The 25,847-nt window shown below is 41.4% G+C and overlaps 1 pseudogene; it reads left to right on the top strand.

The window, feature by feature from the left end:
• Positions 1 to 25,792, top strand: part of LOC141579016 (cyclic AMP-dependent transcription factor ATF-5 pseudogene) — a 77,083-nt pseudogene extending 51,291 nt beyond the window's left edge.
• The last annotated feature ends 55 nt before the right edge of the window (positions 25,793 to 25,847 follow it).

Below are 25,847 nucleotides of genomic sequence, written 5' to 3'. Positions count from 1 at the left end.
TGCACCCCTTTTCTGCTGCTTTCATTCAGCGTTCTTCCTTGGAGGGGAGTGTGAGGTGAACACGGAGAAAGGTGCTCCACACCATGCAGTTCGAACCTCTTCATTTATTGTCCTTGCATCTTGCCTTCTCAGCGGTGGGGCTTAGGCAACCTGGGCCTGATTCCTGTCACTTACTGGCTTTGTGACCACAGCCTCAGTTTCCTCACCCTCAAAATGAAGGCACTGGATTCCAACACTCCAGAGATGCTCCCAGCCCATTTCCATCCTCTCCAACCAGCTCTTCATGACCCAGGGCCACTTCTGCCCCTGCTTCTAGCACCAACCCCCCTTTCTTCTCTTCCTCCTCCACCCTATGCCTTACCTTCTGCTCAGCTCCTTCTGCCCTCATGGACCTCCTGAAACTCCAGAAGAGCATAGAGGTGGCCCTCGTGGGGTTTTTGTGCACTGTCATTAACTGTTCAAGGAGGAGTCGGATTCCACGTCCAAGGACTTGGAGGTGAACTTGTGACTGCACTTGGATGTATATTGCTGCTTGGTTGATAATGGTGCAGCTCCTTGGGGGCCCTTCAAACAGAAGATGCTCCTTTTTGAAATACTACCTTTCTTTATCCTCCCATTTTTAGGGAGGAGGTTTCCCTAAATCCTCTCCAAATTCAGAGAATTAGGAAATCTTGGATCATTTTAGTATTATCCAATTGTGGCTTGTTGTCCAGTGAGCCCTTGTCTGAGGGGACCTCATTATAGGCAGTGCTCTATAAAGGTGACAGGGCCACTCACATGTAAATGATCTAGCTACGCGTAAATGATCTCGGAACCAACTGTTGAGTTTCACTTGAAAGCCTATGAAGCGTCTAATTGAGGAGCAAATAAGGATGTCAGAGAAGGATCCAAAATCCTGGATTTTTGTTATACTGAGGTAAGTTTTATTGGAATACTAGAAGATTGTTTATATAATAAATTGCTGTTTGGAAAAGTAGCAAACAACAAAAAGTTAAATTTTCAGTTTTCTTTACCTGTGGTTTAAGTTAAAACCATCCCATAGGTTGGAATGTCCAAGTAGTTTGTATTACTTATTTATTGCTAGGGTTCAGATTTGAACTAAAATATTTTTAAAGCACACTGTACAGTGGTAATAGCTTTTCTTTGCAGGATGTTTACTCATCTTGATAAGCCTTTTACTATTACCTAGGCAGAAAACAGTAACATCTTGGAATGTTTGTACACTGGTGCTTGAGACCCTGGAAGTAAACTGTTTTCTAACCACTGTTATGTGTGTGGCCCAAGGTTCAGTACCTCTCCACCTTGAGTCTTGGATTTGAAATGATCTCATTCAAAATACTGCCTTCTCTTCTTGAGGTGTAGTTGGGATTTTATCAGTGTTAAGTGTTATAAACATAGCTGCTATGTAGGCTGTGACATGATTGCTTATTAGATTGGAAATATCATAAGCCATGTGCCTTTTATTATGTTTAATAATGTGAGACCCAGAATTGCCTCCTATATATTTATTTAATGTTTCATGGCAAGACAGTAGGGGTCTGCCATCCCTGTTAAGCAGTAAAGTAATATAAGGAATTGGAAAATAGGACTATTGAAATTGAGAAGAAGGAGGGAATAACTTAGATTCTTTTCAGTTATTAGAAGTCTGGTTTCTTGACTGTGCTAAGCACTGAAGAAAGCCAAACAAGAGTAACAGAGTTTTAGTCTTTTAGGAGCTTACATCCAAGGCAGGGGTCACCTGATGCTACAGTTCTAGTTGCAGAATTGGAGCTATTCAGAAAATGTTCCTGAGGAATGTAGTAATCAGGGCAGGCTTCTGGTTTAGTCTTGCTTCTTCCCTGCTTTGAATGCCATTCTAAAAGAGAGTGTTCTTTGTTATGGATCTTTGAAATACAGATTGATCTGCTTCTTTAGAAAAATTAAGATAACTCCCTGGAAGACAATGTAGGTCTAGTTCACAAAACAAATTGTGCAGTGGGCAGGAAGCAGCTCTGTGACCTGAGTTTTGATTGAGATAGATAGATAGATAGATAGATAGATAGATAGACAGACAGACAGACAGACAGACAGACAGACAGAAAGATATTTTTAATGGATGACAGGTACACAGGTTCTCACATTAGTTTGTCCACAGTTTGGTCATCTGAGGGCTGTTGGAGGAGGAGATGGGAGCAGGGTGAAAATTATATGAGGTGGGGTGAAACACATGTGAATGTGGTGGGTGGAGATTCCAGTTTGTGAGAATTCAGGCTAATGTTTTATTTCATTTAATCTGCTTGCAAAGCTTTATTTACTGAGCTATCGCAACCAAACATTTCAAATAACCTTTCCATAGTTTTAAGTTACGTGCTGCCCTCAGGAAAGAACATAGAACCAGCAACCCTTCTCCTTACTTGTTGGCAGAGGGTCTCTGTGCTCCTCAGTGGATTTGCGGAGCGGAAGTGGTGGGCTTCTGATGAACTCCCTGAGTAGTCCTGCTCTCTGCTTGAGACTGCTAGTCCTTTTAAGGCCTCTGTTCTTCCTCCTTTCATCAATCATGCTCCAGCCCTCCAGAGGTCTTCTAGAATCTATGCATTCTGTTTTTAGCAATACCTAACACCGTGAAAACCAGAGGGAATAAAAGGAAGAAGGGAGTGGACATTAAGTAAAAGAGGATTTTACTGGGCTAAGTACTTATAAAGAGGAATGTTAAATGAAAAATTGTCACATGCCAGGCAAAACGTTTAGTTAAATTAAATCTATTCCAGTCCCCAAAGCACTTTGGTTTTCTTTAAAAAAAAAAAAAAAAAAAAAGAAGCTGCACAGAAGGCCTTAGTACAGTTCTCAGCGTGGTGTTTAAACTGGATTGGCATTTCAGCATCTCTCCTCATCCTCATCACTTCATTCCCAGCAAATCTAAGCCAATGTAACAAATGTAGACTTTGAGACTGCTGGGATTAACCTCTGCTGAGGAGGTGGAAAACTTAACTTTGGCTTTTGAATGTTCTGGGTTTGTGCTGCTTTTGGTTCATCTTTAGATTTTACTACCTCTGGGTTTGAGTTTCTGTGTTCTAGCCCTTGCTAGGTTCCCACTGAGGAGTACAGGTGCACCTTGCTCTCCTGTGCTTTGCGTATACCGCATTTCTCACAAACTGAAGGTTGCTGGCAAATCCTGTGTGGAGCAAGTCTGTCGGCACTATTTTTCCAACAGCATTATTTTAAAATTAAGGTATGTAGATTTTTTTTTCGTTTTTTAGACATAATGCTTTACTTTTGCTCTGGAAGGGGTGGGCATTTGGATATGTTCATTTTGGAAGGAAAGCTCTTTTAGGGACAGTAACTGCCGGGTGTCATTTTGTAAGACGGGACCCAGGAGTCAGTAAGGAGAGGATTTCTCTGTTTGTGGCATTTAGGCCTTGGTGTAAATACCTCTCATAGTGTTTTGTTTGCATCTTTTAGCTTAAGATGTTATTAGATGGTACTAGTCTAATCCAATCCCTTGTTTTGTGAAAACAGGTTTTTTGTTTATCTGAGGAGGCTGCTTCTCTGTCACTGTGCTCGAGTAGTCATTCTGGGACAGAAATGATGGTTTTCAAATCTGTTACATTTTCAGACTTGCTGGAGGGGTTGTTGAACACCACTGACACTAGGAGGAGTTGGGTAAGGGCCATAAGCAGTAGGGGGAGAGAGGCTGCCACGGGACAGGACTGCAGACTTTTGCTAAAATTTACTTCTCACTTGCAGATTATGGCAAAAGAGTAAGACCTGTCACTTTCCAAATTGCTCGTATTTGCGTCCTCATCTTGTTGTTTCCAAGCACCCCTCAAACATCTTCTGCTTCTGGTCTGGTCCAGTCATGCTCTGGTGACCAGCCCCAGGCGTCTGGCAGCAACTCCAGCCAGCTCAGAACAGCCAGGCCCCTCACCTGGGAACAGTGGCTCCCCTGCAAACCTCTGTTGCTGACACACAGAAGCACGTTTCTTCTTTCTTAACTTCCAGTTAGAGCCACCTTGGTGGGTTTGAAATGTGTTCTGAGACAGAATAAGCTCAAAGGATTCTGTTAATCTATTCTGATTTATTTAGGACGCAGCAGCGTTCGTTATGTGACTTATGTTACTGGTTAATTAACCAGCCTGGAACATGTTTCCTTTTTACAATTTGAATGCTGAGAGAGTAATGAAGACCAAATATTTTACAACAAGATCCTTGAGTTTGACTCTGAAATACATATTTTATTTTGCAGCAACTTCCAGTTTTAATGATACTGAAATACTTTCTATTATTAGCAAGTTTTGAATTTTAAGTAAATTAAAATGGAAATGAAGAGTTGTTTCTAAAAATAATACTAACTCTGCTTAGGTAATTTTTTTTTTTATTCCACGTCTTTGTTGGTGAGAAAGGCCTTGACTGGGGAGAAAATGTAAATTTCATGCCAGTCTCTTGTGTAGAGTTAATGAGACTTCTCTGGAACTGTTTCTGAGAATGGATGGGAGTGTCTGAGGCTCCTTTTAGTGTCAGGTACTCTTGCAGTGGTTTCTTGATGATCTCCCCTGACTGACTGATGGGCTGTTTGCATCAGCAGGATTTCCACTATGAGGGGCCTCCCTTTGTCTTACTGAGGAAGGCTCCTTTGTGCATTCTGAGTTCTCCAGAGAGGGTTTGGCTGAGGACTGCTCTTACTAGGCTGGTGCCTTCTACCAGTGGGGGTTGAGGAGATTTGATGACTAATGGGAATAATCATACTGCCTCCCAGGTCTTTTTTAGTGGGGTCTTCTTGGGGTGACTTTCTGGCTTGGAGTAAATTTCCCCCCAAATCTTGTACATTCAGTCAAATATAAGGATGAAAATCTATTCCAAAGCTTAAAAGTTTTTTTCCCCCTGGATTTTGGGATTCTGTGACCATTATTTGCTTCTGCTAGTGAGGATTGTGGAGGGTTTAACATGCTCATTTTTCACTGGGATTTTAGCTAACTCAGTGAAAAATGAAAAGGAAGGCAGAGAGCTTTGTTTTACTCATGACGTCACTTGGCTTACCCAGATTCAGCTGAGTCAAGGCGTGGTAATGAAGGTAGAGGCCCTTTCTCCAGGCGCACCTGACCTTCCTGAGAAGTATAGTTCAGGGAGTCATAAGGAGAGCCTGTCTTAGGAGCACACTGATGGTTTGGAGAGGAAGGGTGGGAGTGTTAGTGTTCCCTTAATCCTCCACTCTTGGTTTCTCTAGGATTAAATTAACATTTATTTAAATGTAGGCTTCTGTTTACCTGAACCCCTGGCCTTTTGTTAATTGAATTTAGTTTGTGAGATTCTGGACCTTCTTCGCCATGGGAGATGTGGGGATATGGAACTTGATACAGTATTCTGTACTCTGCATTATGTAGTTTGAAAAGCACTGTCCTAACCTGAAAAACTTTGTCCATTTGTTCTCTTTGGTATGGAAGAGCCTATGGTTTGCTTGGAGGTCAGCCTACGTAGCAGAGGCAGAGACTGGGAGTTCAAAATCTGTAGATACTGACAGGCATATGAAGCATAGGTAAACAAGATTACACTGTACAGCACAGGGAAATATATACAAGATCTTGTGGTAGCTCACAGCAAAAAAAAATGTGGCAATGAATATGTGTATGTTCATGTATAACAGAAAAATTGTGCTCTACACTCGAATTTGATGCAACATTGTAAAATTGTTATAATTCAATAAAAAATTTTAAAAAAGAGAGAGAGAGACCCATTTCCACTGCCAAAGCCCTGGCCGTTTTCAAAGACAGGGAAGGGATGCCGTGAATGCCCGCTACAGCACTTTAATTGGATGGGTTTCATAATTAATGTGTCCTTAAGCAAAGACTTCTGTTTAATTTGCCTTTCCAGACTGTTTGGTAGAAATTGCAGAGACACGGGGAAGACCAGCGCATCGTCATTGGCAGTCAGTGAGTACAGACTAGGAAGTGCTGGCACCTTTGTTTAAAGGTGGCTGTTTTCCTCAAGCACTTAAAGGAGATTTGGTTTTTGTCTAGTGAGTTGTGCTATAGGTGCACAAGGACTGCCTTTGGGACCATCCTAGTAATTATTAAGGTTACTACAAGTTCCTCCCTCCATTCTTGAGTCTCTTTTAATAAAAATGATGTTATTTTACGAAGGTACCCAGCCTTGGAGAGGAGATGAAATTTGGATAAATATTTTTTAATTTATATTTACAGGGGCAGATTAAAACCATTCATGTAAGTAACTGTTTGGCTCATCTGGAGTTTTCCATCTTTTTTGTGTTCCTGCATCCTGTGGATAATGGACCATTCACTGCTGCTAATGCCTGGGGCCCTTGTCACCCTGGCCTACTCTCACTCTCTTTTTCTTCTTCATTCTGAGCCTTCCCCAGGCAGAGGAGGTCAGGCAGGTACACGTGCATTTGGGAAGGAGGTGGTGGAAAAAATATGGAATAATGAGCTCTTCTGATTTTGGATTCAGCCCTTTAGCATTGGTGCAGTAGGTGAGGTTATTCTTGGAGCCCCAGTTTGAAAATTGCTGTGCAGAAACCCAGCTGTGCCGCTGGCTGCCAGCACTTCTGGTACAAATACTGTCATTTGCTCTTGAGGCAATCTGCTATTTCAGTCCTAGATGCAGTTTTGTAATCTGCTGGGCAAAATAGTAAAGAAAAAATATCTTAAGTGGTGGCATAATCTTCAGTTTAAAAACACGTTAGCAATGTTTGCAGTAGAGGATTTGTTCAGCGTGTCTTCTTTTCTCCTTTCCTTGGCTTGTAAACATAATCTAAATTCATTTTTTCTCACTTGCCTGAGCCACGGTTTCCTTGTGCTGACTCTGCACCCACACAAAGGAAAGATGGAGACTTGAGTAATATTTCTTTAAAATCACACTCTGTGAAGGCTTGGCATACCATGTTTGTTCTCTTGATAAGAAACTAACTCACCCAGAAGTTACTTGGTTAAAAAACACGCTACTACACCACGCTTTCCCAGCCCATAGTCTTCCCTGTCCAGACGATGACTCATTCCACCTTGCAAGGAGCAGGGAAGAAGGCCCCTCTGTTGCCTGCAGAGTGGGGGCTCCCTGAGGGTTTGGGAGATTCCAGAGACCCTGGGATGGAGCTGTGCTCTGCTTTAACAGGATTCATCATTAGGACTTTCCTAGAGAGGGAAGCGTGTCCTCTGGGAAGTACTACATTTCTTTCTGTTTTCGTGGCTTTCTTATTTTTTCCCCCAGCCTGATACTTAGTAAGAAACCCATTTTCCAGTATGACTCCATGTACATGTGCACACACAAGGTGTGACAGTTTTACAAAATAGACAAGTTTCCTATTTCATTGATAAAAAAAAAAGCTGGCCTCATTGATTGATTTCACAACTTTATAGATTGTAATTCAGTTTTTAGCCTGAGAGCTTTCCCACTTTAATTCTTTAAAGACCTTCACATCACAGTAGCAGCCTTGGATTTAGGGGAGAAGCGGATGCAGCATATGTGGAAGACTGGCCCTTGGCTGTGGAATGGGGAGGAGGGTTCACAGATCACTTGGGCACACCCTGAAAGGAGCCCCTATTTGGATTGGCCTCATCTCAAACATGGAACTTGTCAAAGGTGTGCACTAAACACCTCCAAAAGATATTTGATGTGGTGTGAACCTTGATGTGATGGACCAGCCAGGATAGTTTCACACTTACCTAGGCACCTCTGTGATACAGATTTTGCCTTCAGCCCTTGGAAACTGCCGGCTGCTGGGGTCTGTTTTGCCGGATGGGATTTCACGCTCCTTTCCTTCTGCGTTAACCTGAGTCAGGCTCACTTGACCGCCTCTCAGCTCCGCTGTGTGCAGAGCCTTTGAGCCCATGAAAGTACATTCCACTGTTAATTTCCTCAAGCAAGTGTGAAGTCCACCTCCACCCTGCATCAGATGGCTTGTCAGAAATGAAAAGGAATTTGAGGTGACATCAGTGTTTGACAAGACATGATTACCCTTTCTCTGCCAAAGCAGGAGCCGTGGAAGTGGGTGCAGTCAGGCTGCAGCAGGGCTCCCCCCACTGAGTCCCTGGCTGGCTTTTTGGTATCTGGGGCAGTGATCTTGTAAAGCCTGCATTGTGAAGTTGGCTGCGTGTGTGTCCAAAGGAAATACTACGTATTAAATAGGAAAGCAGGGGTGGAAAGTTCCAGGAAATTGAAAGGTGAGGTTGACACATCCTTTTTCACTAACGATGCTTCTGTTTTTCTTTCTGAAAAACAATGATGATTTAAAATTTGATCTTAGAACAAACTGGCTCTTATCCATAACTTTATATTTTTAAACATCCTTTCTTAACTACTTATTAAATAAAATCATACTAATAAGTTGCCTTTTATTATTTGGTGTTAATGACCCCAAGGCACCCTAACACAGCGTTTCTCAAACTTGCCTGTCAGATGAGGTACTTGTTAAGAATATTCTGGGACTTTGCCCTCCTCGTATTGAATCAGAATCTGTATGGAATAACACAGGTGAGTGATTTTCTTAGAATATGAGAACTGAAAGAAATGTTGGGTGTGGAGCTAGTCCCGGTGTTCCCAAGCCTGGTGCCTCTCACTGTTATGACCTAATACAGGGAGTCTGGGCCCCACTCCTTACCTGCTGGATCCCAACCTCTGCACCAGGGGCTTTAGGGTTTTAGTTTTCAACAGGCTGGTCATTAGTCTGGAGCGGTAACCCACTCATCTTTTCAGATTCCTTCAGGAAAGGGAACTTGACCCAATGTGCTTGATTATTGGGCTAGGAAATAGCAGCACAAGAAATCCTCTTCTGACAGATATTGATTGACTCAAATAATATTCACATTTCAGGTCCTTAGCATGGGGAAATTCAAGATGAGGGAGCAGGGCCCCTGCCCTTGAGGCACATGTACGGTTACTCAGCCTTTCTCAATGGATGAGTTTGGGGGTGGCATGTGCCCTGCTACCCCAGCTCTCAGGTGGGCATGTGCCTGGGTGGGGTCAGAAAGCATAGGGCGCCTACTCTCCTCACCTGTTGGCTGCTGTCACCCTCCATTTGTTTTTCTCTTAACAACTTTATGAAATAGTCCCAACATCTAAAAAAGCACAGAGGCGAATATAATGAGTAACCACGTGCCTCCACGTGGTTTTAACAAATATCCCCCATCTTGCTTGAAACCTTCCTGCCTCCCAGAGTCACTGATCCAGAGGTGGGGTGTTGGGGGCTCCTTTTCTTAGAGAAGCCTGCCCCCTGCTTGGCTTACTGTGTGGGTCCATAAATCCTACATAGTCACATCCCCTTTACATTTATGTAAATGGTGTCAATGGGTATCATTCAGCAACTTTTTTTTTAAGTCAGCATTATGTTTTTGAAATTTGTGCATTGTTACCACGTGACCTGACATGGCCCCATACTTGTGAGTAAAATCAGGAAATTGAAGCCAGACAGATTGAAAACCTTCTTACTGGAAAACATGCAAGAAGATGTGGGTGGGAGACCGTTTCTGTTGAAATTTTAGTATAGAACATTGTCATTTATGGGAAAATAGTTGATGTGAATTAGGCACTATTTTGAATAGCCCAGTGTCAACTTAATGAGAATTAGTTGCATGTTGTCTGAAAAGCTCATTGTTTTATTTACTATGGGTGTACTTACTGCAGTTTGGTTCCAGACAAGTGAAAGTTAAGATCTGTGGCATAACATAGGAAGCAGAGGGAGGCTAATTAAAGTTCTGTTGATGATAAAAGGATGACTGATCAAGGAGCAGCTGGCTTCCCAACTTAAACACAATTTGTCCTATTATACGAGGACAGCCCTCCGCAAGTTCTCATGATTGTCTTTCAAAGGTGAAGGACCTGTGTTTCAGCAACAAGTGTGAAGGCTGTTGCACTCTATTTTTGTTCACCTTTTTGCCTTCAAGCATTATGTCTTCAGGGTTTACCCAAGATAAAGAAGGGGGGTCACAAAACCCGGCTAAGGTTTTCAGTGGTGCTCAGTCCACTCCAGCCATTTACTACACCCTGGAAAAGCCCAGCTCCCTTTCTGCTTTCTCCAGGGAAGTGCCCAAGGATTTGATTGTATTTTCTATCTTTTTCTTATTTTTCCCAACACCCTCGCCTGATGGACTCTAAAATGTTGGTGCTCAGGCCATAACCCAGCAAGGCCCCTGTGTTGCCTAACTAGACCGCCCTGTGTGTGTGTGTGTGTGTGTGTGTTTGTGTGTGTTTGTGTGTGTGTGTGTGTGTGTGTGTGTGTGTGTGTGTGTGTGTGTGTGTGTGTGTGAGATGGCTGAGTCCTGCTCTGGTCCTTGAGCTTCTGGCTGAACTTATTTTGCTTGATTGTGCCCTGGATGACTTTCACCTTCAAGTGACAGCATCTCTTGTTGCTTCTGCTAATAATGGTTGGATAAACATTAAGACCCAGCGCCCTGGATGTGTTTTGCCTAAAAAAACATACCACAACTGTGTTCTCTTCAAATTTGTACTGGGTGGGAACATGAGGTCACATGACATTTGACTTACCTGGAGCCAGAGGCTAGACGTGGGCTTGACATTTTGTATTTGCAAGTGCTTTGTGTGTTTATCTCATTTTAATCCCTATAAAACCCCCTTGAAGTGATGATGATTATCCGCATTTTGCAGAGGAGGCGATTAAAGCATGGAGAGTTTGTGATGCAGCCAAGGTCACATGTTCACTGGGTGCCAGCAGTGGGTTAGAATCCAGGTTTGTCTGACAACAGGTTCATGATCCTCAGCCACTATGTTCTACTGGTTTTGTGTAAAACTACCATCAAATGATTGTTTTTTTCCACTTCCTGCTTAAGAAAAAGAGCTGTTGTTTCCTGGAAAAACAAAAATCTTAGGATATCGTTTGTGACTTCGTCTTATTTGATTATGTAAGTATTTATATGTGTGTGTGTGTGTGTGTGTCTTACACACACTTGGGAGGAAATCAATGTTTTGAATGAACGCATGAAAAAGGAGTAAGTATAGGTCTCCCCCCACCAGGGAAGCAGCTTCATTCTGATTTTAAAAGTTACACACGCTCTTTGTTTTAACAACAGCAAACAAGACAACATGCAGCTAGAAAATAAAAAACCCCAGTGCCTTCACCATCAAGAGACATCATTATATTCATTGAGACTGTCTTGTTAAAGAAATAATTGACCATGTAGATTTCACGTAACTGGTAATAAAGGTCACTATTTACTTTAGCTACAAATAAAATGAACCAGAGGTTTGGGGGGCATCATAATTGAGACTCATTGTCACATGTTGTATATAAATAAGCTGTCCAGTCCTTGATGCTATTTTTGCCCAGTCTGGTTCTGCACTAGTTCTGCTGCACAATGTGCTGATGTGGAGAGCCCATGTGCAGGTTCCTGTCCTCCAGCCTCTGTTTCCAGGACCCTGGAAACTGTCCCCCTACTCACAGTGCAGTTGACACAGTGTAGTGCTGTCACGGCCAGGGCTGGAGTGTTTTCCTGACCAGTGTCTCAGGAAACATAGTCATTTATTTCATTCTGCTGTTTTCTGAGCAAATCAGCCTACCACACTCTCCTATCTTCCCCTCCCCTTCTCTCCCTCCTGTCCATTGCTTGCCTGCTTTCCTCTCACAGAAGCACTTAGGAGGTGGAAGAGATCTGAGAATGAAATTTGAGTGGGCCCCTTCTCCCCTAGTAACTCTGCCGTGTGTATTTTTGAAGATACTGATGTGGGCTGTTGCTGTGAGATGTCAGGAGAGGGTCCTGTACAGGCTCTGCTTCGTCCTGAGTAACCCGGCCTGGCTTGGAGAGCCTGCGTCTCCTTCATCCTTCAGAGAAGAAGAGGGCACAGTTCACGGTTCACAGAGCACCTGGGCTTCCCAAGGTACCGGGGACAGCTGTGTTCTTCGCTAGGAAGCTTGGGCAGCCTGCAGCTCTCAGGCAGCATGCCCTTCTACCCTGGACACCATCCTAAAATCTCACAAGTGTACTCTATGCTTTTTGAAGCAGTTCTATCCATTGCAATTCCTCTATGAGGCAGTTAGCACAAGCATTATTTTCCCCACTTTATAGATGAGAAAGCTGAGATACACAGCATATAAAAGTTGCCCTAAGTCACACACTCAGACATAGGGCCAGACCTGGGTCTTCGACCTCTTGGCCACCGTCTTGCCGTCAGACCGGCATTTCCCACAGTGTGTGCCGCTAAACGTTGGTTTCACAGTCTGGTCTGTGAACAAGTGTCAGAGACGTGAGGGTTCATGTTATCACACCCACAAAGCAAAACACAACACTTGAATTAATGAAAGGCACTGTGTTTTGCTTTGCTTTACTTTGTATATTAACATGAAGTTAAGTGTAGTAAAGGCTCAAAAAATTACAAAGTTGGAAATCCTGTCAGTGTCGCCAGACGTCCCAAGTGTACTTCCTCAGTGAGCTTTCAGCCCAGGAGGAACCATTATTCTGGAGGATATGTTGGAGATGCTGTCCTAGGCCCAGATGTGCTGTCTTGTCCTGGGTTTACTTTGGAGGTGCTCCAGGAGACCTCAGTGGTTAGGGGAAAACTGAATCTTTGGAGACCTGCAGGGTGAGTGCACATAGACAGTGGCTGGAGATGCTTCAGGAATGGAGACTACCCTGGGAGTCAGGTGGGAGGCTGGCCCTTGGGAATCCTGTCGTCATGTTATTGTCGGCAGTTCAGCAGGAACTCTGTGGAGTAGGATTTTAACCAGAAGACAGGAAGGTTCTCCATCAACAGGATCAGCATTCGAGGACCGGTTGTCAGAGCTTTTAGGTCAAGCTTCATGAGCTGTAGCGTGAGTGACAGCTGCACTGTGTGGCAAGGATGGACGTAAGAAATTTGGACCAAGGAGAGCACGCTGCTGCATCTTGGCTGGTGTTGAACCAGGCACTTTCCCGAGTGAGGCTGTGCGTATCGACCACCTCTGCCCCTGCTCTTCTTTACTATTTAATATTCAACTTTGCTGCTTTTGTTACACTTACCATGGGGAGGGGGTGTTTGGTGAAGGTGCGAGTGGCAGCTTCTGCCTCCATTTCATTTGTCAGCCCTCCTACTTCCTTTAGGAGAAGCAGAACTTTGTAACAAAACTCTTACTTGGAAGTAAATTGTTCCAACCAGGCATAAATGATTTATTATTTTGCACTGAAATCTCAAACAAAGGAAGCAGGTCCAACTTCTCAGAACTGACCTTGGCCATTACAGTTGATGTTTTGTCTTTTGTCTTGTCTTGTCTTAAATTGCCTTGCCTTGCTGGGTCATATGGTAAGTCTATTTTGAGTCTTTTGAGGAATCTCCATACTGTTTTCCACAATGGTTGCACCAAACTGCATTCCCATCAAAGTGTAGGAGGTTTTGAAAGTTTGTACCTTTTGACTCCCTTAAGCCATTTCACTCACACCCCTACCCTCTGCTTCTGGCAACCACCACTCTGTATTTACAAGCTTGTTTTTTCTTCTTTTTAAAATTTTAGATTATACATTTAAGTGAGATCATATGATTTTTTTCTCTATCTGAATAATTTTTCTTAGGATAATTTCCTTAAGGTCCATTCATGTTGTTGCAAATGGCAAGATTTCATTCTTTTTCATGGCTTAATTTTATATATATATATATAAACACACACACATACACACACACACACATACACTTTATATATTACACATATATATATACACATACACTATATACACATACATACATACACAATTAGATACACATTGTGTGTGTATATATATATATATATATATATATATATATATATATATATATATATATATACATACACACACACACACACATACACATATTTACATGTATATTTACACATACCTACATATCTCCCATTCTTTATTCATTCCTCTGTGGATGGGCATTTAGGAGGTTTCTACATCTGGGCTGTCATGAATTCTGCTGCTGTGAGCATGGGCTGCAGATACCTCTTCTAGATCCTGATTTTAATTCTTTGGAAAATATACCCACAAGTAGGATTCCTGGATCATATGGTGATTTTATTTTTAATCTTTTAATGAACCCCCATACTGTTTTTTATAGTAGTTGTATCAATGTACGTTCCCACCAACAGCGCCTAAGTGTTCCCTTTTTTCCACATCGTTGCCAATACTAGTTCCTGTCTTTTTGATAAAAGCCACTCTGACAGGTGTGAGTGGCATCTCACTGTGGTTATGGTTTGCATTTTCCTGATAATTAGTGTTGTTGAGCATATTTTCACGTACATGTTGTTTAATTGTACATATTCTTCGGCAAAATGTCTGTTCAGATCCTCTGCCCACTTTAAATTTGATTATTTGGGGGGTTTGTTGTTGTTGTTATTGAGTTGTAGGAGTTCTTTATATATTTTGGATATAACGCCTTATCAGATACATGATTTCCAATTATTTTCTCTCATTCCGTAGGTTGCCTTTCCATACTGTTTTGATTAGTAGAGCTTTATAGTATATTTGAAATCAAGGCTCATGATCCTCCAGCTTTGTTCTTCTTTGTCAAGACTACTTTGATTATTTGAGGTCTTTCATAGCTCCACACAAAGTTTAGAATTGCTTTTTCTATTTCTGTGAAAAATGCCATTGGGATTTTGATCAAGTTTGCATTGAATATGTAGATTGCTTTCAGTACTATGGACATTTTAATAATGTAATTTTCTAATCCATGGACACAAAATATACTTTCATTTACTTGTCTCTTCTTTAGTTTCTTTCATCAGTGTCTTATTGTTTTAAATATAAAGTGTCTTTTACCTCCTTGGATAATTTTAGTCTACGTATTTTATCCTTTTTGATAAAATTGTAAATGGGATTGTTTTCTTAATTTCCCTCAATTTGACTTTGTCATTAGCCTATAGTAATGCAGCAGATTTCCATATATTGATTTTGTATCCTGCAACTTCAGTGAATCCATTTATTGATTTTATTTAACAGGAAGACATAAAATTCTAAATTTACCTAAAAATAAACTGAGCAACAGCTCTCAAAGTTAAAATTAAATCTAAAATCATAAATGGAGATTTAAAGATCTCTCTCAGTAACTGACAGAACAAAAATATCAGTAATGCAATAGAATATTTAAACCATACATTTAAACATTTACACATAGAACACTGCATCCAACAGTCATAGAGTAGTTTTATCCTCTAGTGCACATGGAACATCTACCAAAGTTGATCACATGCTGACCTTAAAAAAGTCTTATCGTAGTCTTAATAACAGACTTGACAAGAATATTACCAGAAAAAGGAAAATTATGAAATACTCCACGTGATAAATATAGAAACATAAAGCCTCAAACAAAATATTGGTATATCAAAAAAGGCATATTTTAAATATTAATACAAGTTAGCTTTGTCCAAGGAGTAAAAGGTGGATTTAAGATTCAAAGTCAATCAATATAATTTACCATATTAAGAAAGAAGAGCAGAAAACTACATAATTATAGCAAATGTGGGGGAAGAATCTCATAAAATTTAGCACCTTTTCATTAATAAAAAGACTAACCCTAACCCTAACTTCCTACGCTGCTGGTGGGAATGCACTTGGTGCAGCCACTGTGGAAAACAGTATGGAGATTCCTCAAAAGACTAGGAATAGACTTACCATATGACCCAGGAACCCCACTCCTGGGCATATATCCAGAAGGAACCCTACTTCAAAAAGACATCTGCACCCCAATGTTCACAGCAGCACTACTTCCAATAGCCAAGACATGGAAACAGACTAAATATCTATCAGCAGATGACTGGATAAAGAAGATGTGGTATATTTCTACAATGGAATACTATTCAGCCATAAAAATGACAACATAATGCCATTTGCAGCAACATGGATGTTCCTAGAGAATGTCATTCTAAGTAAAGTAAGCCAGAAAGAGAAAGAAAAATACCATATGAGATCGCTTATATGTGGAATCTAAAGAAAAAAAAAGAAAGAAAAAAAAAAGAAGGTGAAGAAGAAGAAAAAAGAAAGAAAAAGACAAATGAACATAAATACAAAACAGAAACAGACTCATAGACATAGAATACAAACTTGTGGTTACCGGGGAGGTGGGGGTAGGAAGGGACAGACTGGTAGTTCGAAATTTGTAGATACTGGCAGGCATATGTAGAATAGATAAACAAGATTATACTGTATAGCACAGGGAAATATATACAAGATCTTGTGGTAGCTCACAGTGAAAAAGAATGTGACAGTGAATATATGTATGTTCGTGTTTAACTGAAAAATTGTGCTCTGCACTGGAAATCAACACAACAGTGTAAACTGACTATAACTCAATAAAAAAAATTTTTTTAAAGAAACACGTAGTAAAATAAGGACAAAAGTGAATTTCCTTAATCTGAAATATAGTAACAGCAATAACAAAAAAATCTCAAGGAATCATCATATCTGATGATGAGATACTGAAGTCTTCCCCCTGAGATTAGGACTGAGACAAGTACCACTTCTATTTAATTTATAATTAAGGTCTTACTCACTGTAATAAAACCAGAAATAAATAAAACTCTCAACCCCACAGATGATATTATTGTTTATAAAGAAAACCCAAGAATGAATTTACCAAAGTTGCCAGATACATAACATACAGAAACCAATTGTATTTCTATATGTAGCAACAAAAAATTACAAAATAACAATTTCAAATAATACTAGTTATAGTCTCATCAAAATACAACAAATAGCTAGGGATAAATCTGTAAAAGACACGTGAAACCTCTACAGAGAACACTGCAGCACATTGTTGAAATAAAAGACTATCTCAATTAGTGTGGCAGAGCACAGTATAATCACATATTAAAAAAACTCAATATTGTAAAGATGTCAGTTCTTTTTAAATTGATCTACAGATTCAATGCAGTTGCAATAAAAATTCCAGCAGGTATTTTTTATGGAAATTAATAATCTGATTCTAAAACTTGTATAGAAGTTTAAGTACCAAGAATGGCCAAGATAATCTTGACAAATTACCATGAAGTTAGAGAATACACACGAGCTAAGACTTACAAAGTTAAAAGACTGGGCATTTTGTGCAAGAACAGAGAAATAGCCCAATGGAAAATCGTATCATTTTAGTTTGCTCCAGCTTCAGAAAGCCAAGTTTGATTTGTGATAGAAAAGTAACTGTGGGAGGAGGAGTTCAATGACTAAGTCCAGACTAAGTCCATTCTCTTGGCTTTATACTCTCTGCTCAGCAATCTGGGGTAAACTGGTAAGACTGTGGCTTGCTTGTCCTCTGTAAGCTCATGGCTTGTATATGAAAATAAAGCTAAAAGACTGAGCATCTGAATTCATTGGATCACTTTTGGTAGAAGCAGTGGATGGAGAGAAATCTGCGTGTCATTTTCCATTACCTTTTTATGTGGAAATAATTGAAACCTTTCAGTAAAGTTGAAAGTATTGTACAAAGAAGTATATGCAGTTCATCTCAGTTCCCCAATTGTTAACGTATTATCACTTTTTATTTTAATATTCTCTCCAGTTTTTCCCTAAATTATATAGCAAACATGCTGTCTTCTTACTTATAAGTATTTTAGTGTGTATTTCCTAAAACCAAGGACACTTTGTAATGGGTTCAACTGTGTTTCCCCCAAGTTCATATGTTGAATCCCTAACCCTCAGCGTGCCTGCATTTGATAACACAGCCATTAAGAAGGTGATTAAGATTAAAGGAGGGCATAAATGTGGGACCCGAATCCAAAAGGACTGACACCTTATAAGAGGAGGAAGAGGGCAGGAGCGTCCATGCTCACTGAGGAAAGGCCTTGTTGGGGGCACAATAAGAAGGTGAATGTTTGCAAAACAGGAAGAGAAGTCCAACGAGAAATCTGCCTTGCTGGGAACTTAATCTTGGACTTCTGGCCTCTAGAACGTGAAAAATAAAATTTCTGTTGTTTATATCTGTCCCCAGTCCCCGGGGCTGCCTCTTCCCCATCCTCAGATGAAGGTCTCTCCTCCTGCTACCACGACACCGCCTCCGCCTGCACAGCCCCGGCCATGGCTCTGCGGCGGCGGCCCCTCTGCGCCCCAGGCCAGTCTCCACGCTTGCGTGCCTGTGCTCGCGGATCCTGCCTTCTTTCTTCACCTGAGGCCGCCGCTGCCTCTCCTTTCTGCAGCCATGGAGTCCTCCACTTTTGCCTTGGTGCCTGTTTTCGCCCAGCTGAGCAGCTTCCAGAATCTCCTCCCAGCTCTTGGCGCAGCCTCCTTCATTGCCATCCATGCCCAGCACCCGCACCACAGCCATGTCACTCCTGGCGACCCTGGGGCTGGACCTGGACAGGACCCTGGTCCCAGGAAGCAGGCTGGGCTGGCTCATATACTATGGGAAACTCCCCGGCCCCTCCCCACCTGGGCCCCTATGAGGTCCTTGGGGGAGCCCTGGAGGGCGGGCTTCCGGGTGGGGGAGATCTCCTGGTAGGTGATGGCTTCTCTGACTGGATGGCCAAGCTAGTCGACTTTACAGCCCTTCCCCCTTTGGCGCCCCTTTGCCCTCATCTTCCCAGATCTGGAAGCTACGCTTCCCTCCTATAATGGAACTTGAGCAGATGGAAGACTTCTTCCTTGATGCTTCCTCCTCCCACCATCATCCCCAAGTCCTAAACCGCTGCTGCCACCGCCCCTCCCCTTCTCACCATTGACCTCCCCCAGGCCCCAGCCCTGGATACCCTTGACTTGCTAGCCATCTACTGTTGCAGGGAGGCTGGGCCAGGGGACTCTGGGTTGGCAACCCCGCCCCCATCCCCGCAACCCCTTTGTCCATCTCCACCCTCTCGCCCAGCCCCCTACCCCAATCCTGCCACCGCCCACGGGGACCACAAGCAAAAGGAGAGGAACCAGACCACATCAGCGGCTCTGAGGTACCTGCCAAGGAAGCGCCCAGAGGGCGAGGCCCTGGAGGGCAGGTGCCAGGGGCTGGAGGCGCGGAACCGGGAGCTGAGGGAGACGGCTGAGTAGGCGGAGTGGGAAATCCAGTATGTCAAGGGGCTGCTCATCTAAGTGTACAAGGCTTGAAGCAAGGGGACCCGGAACAGCTAGCCAGGCAGGGGCTTTGTGCGGTAGGGGGCGCTGGTCTTCCGCTCTGGCTCCCTAGTCTTTCTGGGGCTGAGGTGGGAGGGTCCATCCCGCTGTCATCCCACTGCATCCAGCTTCCCATCAAACCCCTCCCTCCCTCCTGCCACCACCCCTTTCTCTCTCCCCTTTGATCCTTGTCTCCTCTCCTGTCCATTCTGAATTGGCTCCCCTCTTCTCTCCCCAGAATCAAGGCATGTTTGGCATCAGTCAACATGTACATCCTTATGTAACAGCTGAGGAACAGAGCCCCACATGGAATTTGGGGAGCAGGGGAGAGCTTGGAAACTTAGTCTCCCAAACAGGGAAATGAGGCCAGGAAGCTCTGCAGAATGACGATGCATAGGAGGACAGGGGAACCATCTGGGGACTAAGCCAAGAAAAGTTCTAAGAATGGTGCCCATAGAATGTAAGCCAAACAAGCCAGGTGACCTTGGAGAACTACATTTGGGGGATGGAACCAAAAGGTGGCCAAGTTCGCAGAGCAGATGGATATACAGGCAGATGGGGAGGTGGGCGGGGTGGAGAACAGCCGTTATTGGTGATTGGGTGTTCATTTTAGCTCTGGGAGAAAATCAGTGTTGTGTGAAGTTGTTGGGGTGAGGGCCACATCAAGGTGAGGGAGGGGTAGGGACTGATCATTTTTGGGGTATTGTGAGTGGAAATAAAATGAAGCATTTCCTCTGGGAAAAAAAAATCTGTTGTTTAAGGAACTCAATCTGTAATATTTTGACAGTAAATTATGACTGTACTAGGAGACTAACACACTCCCCTATTACAGCACAGCCATTAACATCAGGACATTATTAGTATTCATACAGTACCACTATCTAATCCACAGAGCCATTCAGGTTTTCTGATTTCCCAACTATGTTCTTTATAGCAAAAACAAAACAAATAAACAAAACAAATAAATAAAAATGGACTTCTTTTTCACCCTTCTGTCTCCATTCCAGGATCCAATTCAGGATCATACATTGATCTATTTGTCATATGTTTTTAGTTACCTTTACTTTGGAACGATTTCCCTAATATTTAATTATCTTTTATGATCTTAACATTTTTAGAGTTCTGGCCATTCATCTCATATAATTTCCTTTGATTTAGATTTGTTTTATATTTTTGTATGATAAGATTAAGCATATGCATTTTGGGCCAGAATACTAGAGAAGTCAACTTGTGGTCTTTTCAGTGCAACATAATAAAGACCCATGATATTCATGTGTCTCTGACTGATGATGTTAACTTTTATCACTTGACTAAGATGATGTCAGTGAGGTTACTCCACTTTGAAGTTAGTTAATAAGTATTTTTATTTATTAACTGATATGTTTAAGTACTTTATCAATTAATAAGTAATTAATCATTGTTTTCTGGGGCAAAACTTTGACACTATGTATAAACCCTGTTTCCTCAAGCATTTATCCATTAATTTTAGCATCTCCTGATGATCTTTCCTGAATCAATTAATATAAATAGTGATTTTCTAATCTATCATAGAAAATCTAAGCAAAGAAATGGAGGATATAAAAAATCAAATAGAAATTATAGAACTGAAAAATACATTAACCAAAATAAAAAAGCCACCAGAGAGGCCAATGATCAATATTCAGAATTACTATCACAGGGCAAATAATAACGGAACTTGAAGACAGAAGAGAACAGTGAAAATAACCCAAACTGCACAACAGAGAGAAAATAGACTGAAAGAAGTTAATAGAATCACAGGGAATCATCTGTAGAAAAATAACAAAAAATTTAACATTTGTATCAGCAGAGTCCCAAAAGGAAAAGAGAAAAATGTGGGATTGAAATAGTTTTCAAAGAAATAATAGACATAAATTTATAGGTACAAGGAGCTGTGTGAACCCCAAACAGAAATACATATCAAGACACATCAGAAATAAACTTCTGAGAACTACAGATAAAGGGAAACTCTCAAAAGTAGTAAAAGAGAAAAGATGAACTAATTACAAGGGAGAACAGTAGCTATCTCAATTGAAACCATGGAACCCAGAAGGAAGTGGCACACCTTTAAAGCAATGAAAGAAAAAAATATATATTACTCCAGATTTCTACATCAAGCAAAGCTGTCCTTCCAGAATAAAGGTGAAATCAAGACATTCTCAGATGAATGAAAACTAAGAAATTTTGTTGCCAGTAGAGCTGCTCATAAAAATTCCCAAAAGAAGTTCTTCAGGCAGAAGGGAAGTGACACCAGAAGGAAACTTGAAATACCAGGAGTGAAGAAGGAATCATAAAAGGAGTAAATATGGAATGCAACACAACTAATATTACATTTCTTCTGATACTGGGACTTAAGAAGCATCACACCTTCTGCTTTCACTCTTTTAGAATCTTGAGGCCTCCAAGTTTTGCAGAAGTTCACACTAGCTTTCTAGAAGAGGAGAGGCCTCCTTGGGGCACACACAGTGATGGCATCAACTTCTAGGTATGTGAGTAGGTTGTTTTGGGTGTTTCATTTCCATTTAAGCCATAGAAGTGACCCTAGGCAAGACCAGGAGGAAAATCACCAAGATTTCAAAACCACAGAATAGAGAAGTAATAAATCTTTGTTGTTTTAAGCCTGTTGCAAATAATTCTTAAGAAAATAAAGATAAGCCAGAGATTTCGTGAGAATATTTCCAAAACACATATCTGATATAGAACTTATATCCAAAACATATAAAGAACACTGATAATTCAGTAAGAAACCACTCAGCCCAATACAGAGATGGGGGGTATTTTTCTATCAATACTTCAACATAGAAAATAAATGAATGTCAAAATATATATGAAAAGGTGGGTAAAATCATTAGTCGTGGAAATTAATTACTACTTAGTAATAAAATGAAATCAACTACTGACACATACAATAACATAGAGGAATCAATATATGATAATGAAAACCAGAACAGCGGTTTTTCTCTCTGGGTGCAAGGCAGTAACTGGAAAAAGAGAGAAGTGAACAGTTTTTGTTGTAGAAGTGCTGTGTATCTTAATTAAGGTGGTGGTTACATAGGTGTATACATTTGTCAAACCCATCGAACTTTAAACTTACCAACTGTGTTTTTTCAGTAAAGGTAAATCACAGCCCCCAAAAAAGAGAAATGGAAAAAATAAATGATAAAACAAGCTGAAAACGTTAATATAAATTATGAGCAAATACATAATTTTTCTCAAAATATAAAGTACTTACAAAAACTGAAATCAAAATTTGTTATTTATAAAGACAATCTTCTAAAACAAAGTATTATTCAGTCAGTCCTTGAACACTGTGGATTTTAACTGCATGAGTCCACTTATTCAGGGATTTTTTTCAATATTAAATACTACATTACCAAATGACCTGAGGTTGGTTGAGTCTACCAAAGTGGGACCACATATGTGGAGGAACCAAGTATATGGAGGGCCAACTCTGAGTTACACACAGACTTTTGGCTGCAAGGAGGATTAGTGCCCCTAACTCCTGTATTATTTGAGGGTCAATTATAATCAACTTTTGAGTTGTGAGCATATATTTGTGAAATAAAATTAACCATTGTAAAACTCTTCCTGCTACTCTAATGGGAGGAACAGTGCACAGTGCATAGATACTTACAAGCTAACTACAGAAATTTCTCCCTGACACTAATGTTCAAATAACTTTATCTCTTGTTTGATAACAGTGAGGAAACTTCCAGAAAATATTGAGTGTTTTCCAGGGGTTGGTGTTTCTATTGATAGTGAATTGTAGTGTATTTATTTATATGTATGTGTGTATACACACACACACACACACTTTTATATCCTGTATTTTCATGATGTTTAGATGGAAACGCCAATGTAGGATCGCTGGGATCAATGTCAGTACTGTCATGAACATATATTCCACTTGCTCAATATTTCTCTGAAGAAAGATTTTTTCTTACAATAGAAGTTTTGTTTAGCCAATCACCATTTCCTTATTTCTCTTGATGATTCAGTGATATCAAAGAATGCTTTGTTAAGAAGGACCAACTTTGTTCAATTATAAATTATGGCTCAACATATAATTCTGTGTCCAACACAAGACATAATGATTCAGATTTATGATTATCTTATAATACTGAAATAACTGTATTATGTTAAGGAAACCTACTTGGCTGAATCAAAATTTATGTGATGTTAAGGACTGTAAAAAGCCAGCCAAGAAGTCTCAGTGGATTACTGAAATCATACATGGAGAGGAGGATAATACCGTATCTGTGAATTCTGGTCATTAAAAATGTGTTTGCCTAGTGCTTCCAGGGCCACTGAAGGAGAAAAAAACCCTGGAGGAACAATGAGTGGGTTTTTATTAGAAAAATGCCCCTTGGAATAATTGCCAAAGTGTTCACAGTAGCTGGGGAGAACACTCTGCAGGCCACCAGATGGAGAAGGCAGAGGTGAAAGACACTTGGGGCGCTGTCAGCCCTTCGCACCCACCATTTATACTTTGCTTTCCCTTCCTGCACTGCGCACAGCCACTCAGGGTGCTAGTGACAAGACTTATTTCAAGCATGGAATAACCAATTCAATAAGTCCTCACAATTTGACAAGCAACCCACATGCGGACCACACCCTTCCCCTTCATTCCACCAGTACCAGGCAATCATTAACTCCCTATTTACAATGGTTCCCAAATTTTGCGTACATCAGTATCACCTAGGCGGCTTGTCAAAACACAGATTGTGGGGCTGCACCTGAAGAGTTTCTGATTCTATAGGTGGGACTCAAGAATCTGCCTTTATAACAAGTTACTAGGTGCTGTATTGCTACTGGTATAGGGACCACACTTTGAGAACCAATGTAATATTTCATTCCTTTGACATCATTCCAGTTCTCTTCTGGGAAGAGTATGTCAGTCTTTCAAGAAGATTAGCAGTGAGGGAAAAGAAGCTGAGGAAATAATAAGCTGTTTTACATCCAGAAATGAAGTGGAATATAATTAAATAAATCTAGCAGGAAGTACGCTCAAGAGAGGGGCTTGTTGGAATTGAGATGTTTGTAGGAAGCACAGATAGAAAGCCTGAAGAGGCAGAAGAGAGAGGAAAGAGGAAGTTTATTTACATTTCCCTACTTTGTGTGTAGCTGGCTCTGAGGGCCACGAGCAGAGCTAGCTAGTGGAAACTGTGATGGAACATTTCCAGAGAATTTCCCAGGGCTGCTATACAGGGAACTTGTCATCCTTGAACACCACGTGTAAGGAGCTGCACACAGAAATTCTCTGTCTACTTCAGCTTAAGATAAAAAGTAATAAATTTATTTTCTAGCTTGCCAGTCACTCTAGTGATAAATTAACAGGTAATTAATTTGTTAGCGAGTACTTCTTTCCATTATTTACTTCAACTTGAAAATGTTTTCTGTGAAACATGCCAATGGGAAATCATAAAATATTGCTTTGTAATCTTGTTGATGTTCTAATTAACCAACACAGGACAGTAGTTACCAGGCATTTCCCCCAAATCTCAGTGAGTCTGCCCTTTGCACTTGGAGTGAGGCTAGGCAAAGCAGTTACAAAATAAAAGGAATTAATGTCATTTAATAACACAGTGACTGAGTATTAGGCATTGAATGGGGAAGAAGGAAAATGAGTCAAGACCAGAAGTATTCAGAATCTAGAAGGCCAAGATTGGGTGCAGGTGATATGCAGAAATAAAAAGTAAATAAATAATTGTGGGAGTCAGTTCCAGGTAAGCTGGAGAAAACACGTTCCACCCTGTCTGTACCACTGAGTGCAGCTCTGAGACAGAATGCACAGAGCAGCTGTTAGAGGACCCTGCAAACTGAATAACATCAGGAGAATTGGAAAGAAGACCAGAATTTAAAGTACTACCAACTCTCTGGTAAAGTTACCCTGTTTTTCATCCTCTGGTCCTGTCACCTCTTGGTCCCAAAAGTAAGCAGCACAGAATAACTAAGGCCCTGTGTTTCTGAATACAGAACCTGAGAGAAGTACTCCAGGGACATGAAGTGTACTGGGGAGGTTACGATGAGGGCAGACCTCATGAAAGAAATCTCAGTAAAGTTTTAAATAATCTTAGGAAATTTAATCCCAAACTTTGTGTGCATGGCTGGACCTGATGCTAATCAGTGTAATAAAGACTTGTAAAACCTGATTATCAGAAAGACTTCTGGTCAGACCCGGACAGCCACTGGACGTGCACTTGTGGGGCAGATCTGAATAGCTCTGCAAAGGTTTTGAAACTGAATTGAAAGTCAACCCACAGCCAAGGAAGATGGGCTGAAAACTGTGGCCTGAATTTAACCAGGTACATTTCTTGCCAAAACAAACATACCAACTTTATTCAAAGGATTAAAAAAAAAACAAACCCTCAGCGTATGAAAGCCTGATATAGCAATCCAAAATTCCTCAGCATTTGAAGAAACAGGAGACTCTCAATTCTTACGGGAAAAGACGATCAACAAATATCAACATTGACATGACAAAGTTATTAGAATTACCTGACAAAGATTTTAAAATAGTAAGTTATTTAAAATATTCTAACGAGAAATTGCAAGCACTCCTAAAATTAATACATAGGTTGGAGGACTCAGAAATGAGGTATAAAGAAGGATCAGAAGGGGGTCCGCCGCGTCTCCGCCAGCGGTCGGCCCTGAACCGCGCGCCGCCGCGAGCTCTCCGACTCGAGCCGGCGCCGAGGAGCCCGGGGCCGCCGCCCGCAGCGGCCGAGCTCAGGGCCGGCTGAGCGGGACGCCGCCGCCGCTGCCGCCGCCTCCTCCTCCTCCTCAGCGGGCGGCGGCCCGGGCCCGGCAGCCACGGCCGAAGACCCCCTGGGACGGGCGCCTGCGGCGAACAGGAGG

Source organism: Camelus bactrianus, chromosome 11 (genome assembly GCF_048773025.1).
Source record: "Camelus bactrianus isolate YW-2024 breed Bactrian camel chromosome 11, ASM4877302v1, whole genome shotgun sequence".
NCBI classification, from domain to species: domain Eukaryota; kingdom Metazoa; phylum Chordata; class Mammalia; order Artiodactyla; family Camelidae; genus Camelus; species Camelus bactrianus.
This window is presented reverse-complemented; position numbering and strand designations above follow the sequence as displayed.